The sequence below is a fragment of the Fragaria vesca genome, linkage group LG2, assembly GCF_000184155.1.
Source record: "Fragaria vesca subsp. vesca linkage group LG2, FraVesHawaii_1.0, whole genome shotgun sequence".
Lineage (NCBI taxonomy): Eukaryota > Viridiplantae > Streptophyta > Magnoliopsida > Rosales > Rosaceae > Fragaria > Fragaria vesca.
In genome coordinates this window covers 9,891,260-9,899,556 of record NC_020492.1, presented here as the reverse complement: position 1 = coordinate 9,899,556, position 8,297 = coordinate 9,891,260, and positions in this window count along the sequence as shown.

Genomic DNA, 8,297 nt, shown 5'->3' with positions numbered 1-8,297 from the left:
AGTATTTAGATACTAATATATATATCATCTCTACAAAATTTCAGCCAATTTGGTTATCATTAAGGTACTCAAAACTGTGTTTTTCTGTTATAAACATGAACGGTTCAAGTTCGACAGAATTATGTTCATCCATTGGTTTAATCGAGTTTGAGTGTCTTAATGATAACCAAATTGGTTGAAATTTTGCAGAAATAATCTATACATTAGTATCTAAAGACTAGATGATGAAGATGTGAAAATTCGATTGAAAAGTGAGTGTAAAGTGGAAATCTGCACCGTAAGAATAAATGCGGACATCCGCACCTGAGAAAAATATATATATATATACAGTCCCCTTCTAGAGTGAGATCCCGCATTGAAATTAAAGTGCCAGACTCCTTATTTCGCTCCCTTTCAGGTCGTATTTCCACATCTCAACCGTACAATGTTTAAAACACAGTGTGTAGATCATTCCTGCAAAGTTTCATCAAATTTGAAGATCATTTGGGTACCGAATTAGATTAAATAAATCAACAGAACAAAAGTTTTCCAAACAGAACCGATCGTATAAATTACGATTACGGAAGCTCAAATGATCTTCAAATTTGATGAAACTTTGCAGGAATGATATACACACTGTGTTTTAGACATTGTACGGTTGAGATGTGGAAATACGACCTGAAAGGGAGCGAAATAAGGAGTCCGGCATTTTAATTTCAAAGCGGGATCCCATTTTAAAAGGGGACTATATATATATATATAGACATGCATAAATTAGAGAGTAATGATCAGTTGGAGCTCGTAGTTGCTACCCATTAACATGCATGCACACCCAAACATGTATACACCCATGAATATTAATCTATTTGTTTTGATGAAGTCAATGATAGTATCTATGCCACTCTCGAAAACAAAAGAAAAACGATACTGTATGTGCATGATTCTTATTCATGCATACAATTGCTTCTTAATATTCTTGAGTGTCGATTCTCGATAATATGATATAAGACTATAGTAGTACTTATCAGCATATATATATGATACGACGTACACTATATATGAAAGTGGTGGTATGCACTATATATGAAAGTCTTTACGTATTAAACATTTATACGATGGATCATGCTTGAGATACAAGTCAAACACATTCTCGTCGACACGTTATAGAGTTGGAGGTTAGGGCATGTGAGCAGATCTCCCTTTATCAATATTGGTTCTAAGAAAAAACCCTAACTGTTTCCACATGGGGCAGCCCCATTGCTATATACATTTTAGCTTTTATAATTTTTAGCCATGAGGAATTGAGGATAGATAGAGAACCTAGGATGTGCATGGCTAATTAATTACTTAATTTATGGATAATAATCCCTACAGTATTGTTATACTTAATAAAAGTATGGGATTCTTAAGGATCGATACAATGTGCCAAAAGCTACTTGTTCTCCAGAGCAACTTAGCTGGAGGAAGTAAAATTCAGCTCTTGTAGTCCCCTACATTGCTGATGAATAGAGGCAAAGAATCCAAGCTTGGGCTATTGTACGGCTAATATATATGAGGAATTAATGTAATTAACGTGAAATTAAGCTAATTAGCAGTTGTTTAATACTTTCTTGTTAGACGTCGTGAAGGCCATTGCGTACTTGGCTCCATAATTCATGGGTCGGGAGTCGGCAGCATAATTTTTGCTAGCTACGTCGTGATTTTAGTCTACATCATATATAGCTTAGAGAGGTTTTAGGGTTAGATTTTCAAGTTCCATTACTCATTACAAGTACAAAGACAAGACGTTAGACAGAGATATGCTATTCTACACAATATTCTTCGTTTTCTGCTGATTGTGAGAATATGGGTATGAGATTCTTAAGAATACACGCATAACGTCAAATCTACTTCGAATTCTCATTTCGCAATGATGAAAATGCTATAACTTTTTTCTTTCGCCTATGAGAAGCTAGTGTTTAATTTTTGGATTGCAATTTAGATGAGTGTAGAAAGGGCCGGGTTAGACTCGTATTGATAATCTAAACGTACACTACCTAGCTGCAGCTAAAATAATAATCCTTATTCTAAATTCTAGTAACGATGAAGTGATAATAATAGTCGTAAAATTAAGATACAAGTTTGCATTGTTCTACGTACGAGGTGCATTCGATAGATCATATGTATAGAATCATATTTTTTTTTCTTTTCTACTATATGCGTGTATACGAACTTTCGAAGATAATGGCTGGTTGTGAATTAAGGTAGTATTAGGACGAAACACCTTTTACATATATATGTTGTATGTTATTGGTTGCATTAATTGTTGTTGTGAGACTTTTGCTTTCCACATCATTGCTAAGCAGTGAGCTATAAAATTTCACACATTTCCACTCTGACGAGAACAATGATCTTGAAGCATTTTACAGCCTTTAAGATTCTGCAGCATTTTACTTGTATTGCATTACCACATTTATGCTGCTCGATATCAATTAGTTTATTCTTCTTCTTTTTTTTCGTTTGAAAGAAATTAATTATTGGACATGCATGTTACTTCTTGGTAGGTAGATTTGTAAAATACCATTGCCTTCATATATTTAGTCTTCTATGTACATAATGATTCATACAAATTGGATGATTGGACTGCGGCATTGATGCCAAGAACTCTGCAATCAGCTGTAATACTATTATTTTCCCTTGCTACATATTCTTTTTATCTCATGGAAAACTCATTTTCCCTTCTTGTCTTACTTCATCGTCTAGCTTCTCCTGCATTATTGCCCTCGACACACCTGGAAAATGGAAATAATTAATTCTCAGAAGCAAGCCAAAAACTGCCACCAATCCAAACCCCATCTCTGTCTCCCTCCATTATACACATTTGCTAGCTAGCCTAGCAATCCAAATTTATAAGTTTTAAAGTACTTGACCACCCTCAACCTCAAGACCTCAGCTCTCGTTGTTCTCAGGCTTAAACAATGACTGGAATATATCAGAACTACTGAATGATTCCACATGGTATATGGAAAAGGCCATATTACAATGACAACTATCATTTCCTGATTAGACCCTTCTGCCCTCCTCCTCTTTGGAGGCCAAGAATTTAAAGAGGACCAGATGGATGTGTTTTGTGTGTACTGCTGTATGTCCTTTCAATTTGACCCTCCGGCCAGTTGGAGAGAAATTATATCATCCAAGCTAGGATGGAGGACATTATTGAATCGATCACGACGTACCCACATGGACATGATTGTGTTATCCATTTTATGATGATCGAGAATGATAGATCGCAGCTATCTATGTGGTATATCTAGCTTTATTTGCACCCAAACATATAACACATCCCATGTTACTTCTCTCTTTGCCAAGTAGGGCTTTGTGATACTCCTCAAGTTTCCACCCTGGAAAAAGTTTCATTCTGTAGTATTCGATCCTCTTTATGTATATAGGATGTCTATATATGTAGATTCAAGTGTAGCTGAAATGCCTTTTAAGGGTATTCTCTCGTATGATTGCAATGAGTCTTAAACTTCCAGGGATCGTAAACCTATCGATCAAGCAGCTAGCTTTCCGGTTTAGGAAAATTAGTAGCCAGCACTAGTGTTTTCGGCCCTGAAAGCTTTAGATAGCTATTGATCTCGGATTTGAAATTGAACAATATTTGCAATGGAAGTGTCACAGATTGAGAGGTGATGACTGATGAGGTGACAATCAATAATGTTGACAGTCGTAGTGTACCAGCAGAGAGGTGAAGGTGCTATCGATCTAGAGATGCCCCATTCGAATTTGGTCAATATGAGAAGCAAGTTAATTTGATGTTTGAACACATATCCAGATGCAAAAGCTAATTCGTACTCCCGCCCTGCAGTAATGTACCATATCTTGAAGCATATAATTTTAGGCATCAACTAAGTTGACATTTGCCAATGCTCACTGTCAGAAGTTAATTTACAATACATATATGTTAACATTTCTCGTACATGATGTTACCACTTTAAGGATTGATTTTACTACTCTGACAATTTGTGCTAACTAAGGAAAAGTCCTCATTTTTATACGAAGTCTTTATTAGAGTAAAGTAATTAAGTTTTTGTTTAAGTAATTAAGTCTTTATTAGAGTAAAGTATTATGTATGTATGTCTTCGTATGTACGTTCATGTAGAGTTATCATGCATGAAGTAGTGCTTAAAAAAAAAAACATTTTCTTATTAAATAACTCACACATCCTACGTATGTCAATGAAGTTTGAACCTATGACGTTAAAGTTGTTAGTTAACCATCTTAACTAACCAAAACACGGCTCACCTTAACCATGACGTCAATGCATGGAGTAGTGCTAAAAGGCTAGGAAAAAGAGAATTATTAGAAGAACATTATCAATTCTTTCAGTACCATCATAGTCGGGTTCCTCTACAAAGAGAATTTATAAGCCACGTACAAGTTGGCTAATTTCGATAATAACAAAAAAGATATCATGATTATTAATTAATGTTCTATAACCATAATCATGTTGAAGAACAATTAATAGGGATGGAAAAGTACTACCACAATATTGAGTAAATGTCACATATCATGTGTGGACAATAAACAGGGTGTTGCATCTTCCGGTAACTGTGGCAAATGAGGGTATTGGTGGAGTATGAGAGAAAATTGCCACATATATATGAATTTTATGGATTGCAACACCTCTGTTATCCACATATGATGTGTGGCCTTTGCTCAATATTATGATACGTACTACATGACAACAATTGACGCATAACTAGTGGAACTGATCAATTTCCTCCATCATGTACAGCAGTAAGCAGTATGTTTGTTTGTTGGGACTAAATGAAACTGTACTAAATGAGGAGTCCGGTTTAGTTAGTATTGTGTTTGGTGTTACTTGATACAAAATAAATGAGTTTACGTAACATCTTGTTTTTATTTTGGCCTCCTTAGATGATGTTATTATGGGTACTCAAATAAACCATCCTTAGATAACACCATCCTCTTAATCCATAAACTAAGCAAACTACCTTATAATAATCCTACGCAACACCAAACATGGATTAATATTAGTACAACTTAAGACACTCCACATGAGTCCAAGACAGTCCTTAAAAATAAAGAGGTGTAATGTAATCCTGAGTACCAAACGTGCACATATATGTTTTATACGAATATTAGACATTACAGTCTAGAATGACAATTTTGTCAAAAATGTTATATTAGTTTAACACAAATACGTAGGGTTCAAACTTAAAAGAAAGGTAGCTTGTAGATTAGTGTGTGTGACATAAATATACACCAACGCTTTTCAATGCTGCGAGCTATTATATATCGATACATGATACATCTATGCAGCATCCATGCCATCAAAGGTAGCTTGAGAGACTTGTAGCATGCCTTGTGCTATATATGATGGCCGGAGTGGTGACGGCGTACGCCTACAAATTTGATATCGGAAACCTTTCTGCAGAGCTCACAGTTCCAAAGTCAACACCGGGATACTGGCCGGGGAACTTTCAAATGAACAATTTCAACATATCTTTCACCTTCTCTGAGTAATTTTACACGTACAGTTTCTTTTGTATATGCCGTTGTTTTACTGGCACAGCAATCACAATCATCACATACAGTAAGTACTACTAAAGGGACTACTACTATAACCTCTCTTGTTAAATATTGACATTGAACTACAATTTCCATCGATCACTTCAGTCAAGGAAAAAAAATCATATATGGCCGCCCCAAGTTTGAATCCTGAATCCGCTATTGCTTTCACTCCATATGAATTTCTTTTCTATTAAATAGGGGATTTGATGACAGATTCTATATATACGCAGAATCGAAGGACATAAACGACCAAGCAGCTAGACGTACTACTACATATATAATGCATGCAATAACAGATCGATTACCTCAGACAACTCTAGATGCAGCTACAAACCTCTACATAGACAACTCTAGCTACCAGCCAGTTTTCTTGGTGTTGAATCTGCAGTCAATTAATCAATAAACTCACATAATCATGTATATATGAGTCATGATAAGTAATCCGGCCGGCCAGGATGTTCATCTGTACTGATTATGCCTTAATGGATGGGTCGATAATACTATATATGCTCCTTAATATATGATAACAAATCAAGGATAATTAACAAACCTGCGTGGACTGATTGCATGCATGGACAAGAATGATGAAGAACAGAATAGCATGAGCATGATTACGAGAATGCGGATCAGAGAGAATGAGATGGTCATCTCGATCGAACTTAGTTACTGGCTAGCTAGCTCTTCCGAATTCCGATGAGAGATTGTTGCAGTAAGCCGTCATAAATGATCATTATATATAGGCAAAGAATTAGCAGCAAACAATGGAGAACGACGTTGGCTTTCACCAAATTGTAAAATACAGCATTGATGTCTAACGTGTATTTTGGGATGAAAAAGGTGGAACAATCAACCAGATGTGCTAGTTTAAGCTAATTATAAATGAGAAACCATTCTAGAAGAATTGATTATTATTCTCTAAGACTTTGAACTTCTAATTTCTTAAGTCGAAAAGATATTGTTCAATACAGAAAAGATATTCAGACGTTTTACAAAAAAAAAAGAAAAAGGAAAAGAATAATTCAGAACGAAAAAAAAAAAAGAAGATAGGCAAAACCAAACCTTTCAGAAAGAACTAACAATATTTATCAAGAACTTTTTTTTTTTTTTTTTTTTTTTTGAGAATTGAAACATTCATTAATAAATAGATACATCTTTATGCAGTACCTCGGAGAGCCATTGTGGCCCTTCCTCTACCCAAACTTGAAATGCAGGAAACAAATTAAAACGCGTATTTGCTTAAAGCATGTGTTGCCTGATTACATTTCTTTGGGCAATAAGTAGAAGCGAAACATGTTCTTCACCTCTTGTATTAACATGCCTTCCACAGACCAATCTTCCTTAATTTGCACTTCCTAGATCATTGATGACTGATAAAGCATCAGATTCCAATATTATTTGAGAACTACTGAAACCTGATTGTTGAAGCACCTGGAGTCCCAAAGCAGCAGCATAAGTTTCAGCCGCTTTGACACTGAATCTGCCCCTGAAACCCTTGGACACAGCAATCATGAGCTCTCCCCTTTCATTTAGAAGCACTGCACCCATACCTCTAATGCCATGCGCATCATCTATTGCAGCATCCACATTCAACTTTAGGAAGGGTGAACATATGGTTTAGCCCAACAATCTGAAACTACAACTGATCTTGGCAAATGAGAAATATTATTACGAACTCTTAAATATTATTCTAAGACTTTAATTGGTAAATTAGATAAGTCTGGTGTTGTGTAAATTAAGGTGTTGAGCAATGTCCGTTGTGCACGTACAGATCAATACATGCAATCGTCTTTGGTGCTTCGACAAGACCATGGTAATTATGGTTTGCATATATTGCCTATACGATGATAGCTTATCGGATCCACCCTTCACAAACTAATTTCTATTCCGGTTTTGGGTGCAAATTAAGATCCTTCTCGGGGCCATTTGTTGAAATCTAACAAAGTGGGGACTGGGGAGGACTGGAGAAGTAGTTTTGGATCGGACGACAAGTTTGGGAGTGTTGAATTGGTATTTTAGTTTCTGTGCTCCTAGCCGTTTGTTTTATATATTTGTTTTGTTATGAATAAGTTGTCCTAGTCAATTGGTAGCTAGAGTACGTAGATAGAATGTTTACATCGTCTTTAGGAGTATATATATTTTGTTTTTAGGAAAATATTAAGAATTTCATTTAACTGGAAAACAATATTACAATTATTGGAGATATCGGTGGTGGAAATAATTCCTCACTCACCTCCTTACCCGAAACACCAACGATTACAGTGGACAAGAACTGATAAGGGTTTAACTGTAACCTAACTTAATCCATAAGTATCGATAGATCCTTACAGTCAACGAAGACACAACCATTTCAAACACTATATGCTAAAATTACTAGTATATATGCACATTTAACCTCCCTATTTGACAATAAGAACTAACTGATATTAATTTAGTCCTTGGAAACGACAATATAACCATGCATGACTCACCCCACGACACAACCAACGACACCAAACTACCAAAAAACCTAATCCTCGCTCAAAGAGAAGGCCGAAACCCTCGCTCAAAGAGGAGTATATATCTCATCAGTGATGGGATAAGGATTCCAGGTTTTTCTGAGTTGTTTGTTGGTGTAACTCGATATAAATAGCTGCATATTCGTTTGAGTCAATGAATAAAATCATCGAAGTCAGTAGTTTTGTGTTGTTTACAATTGCTTTCAGTCAAGTTTATTCAGCAGGCTAAACAAGCAAACCCTAACA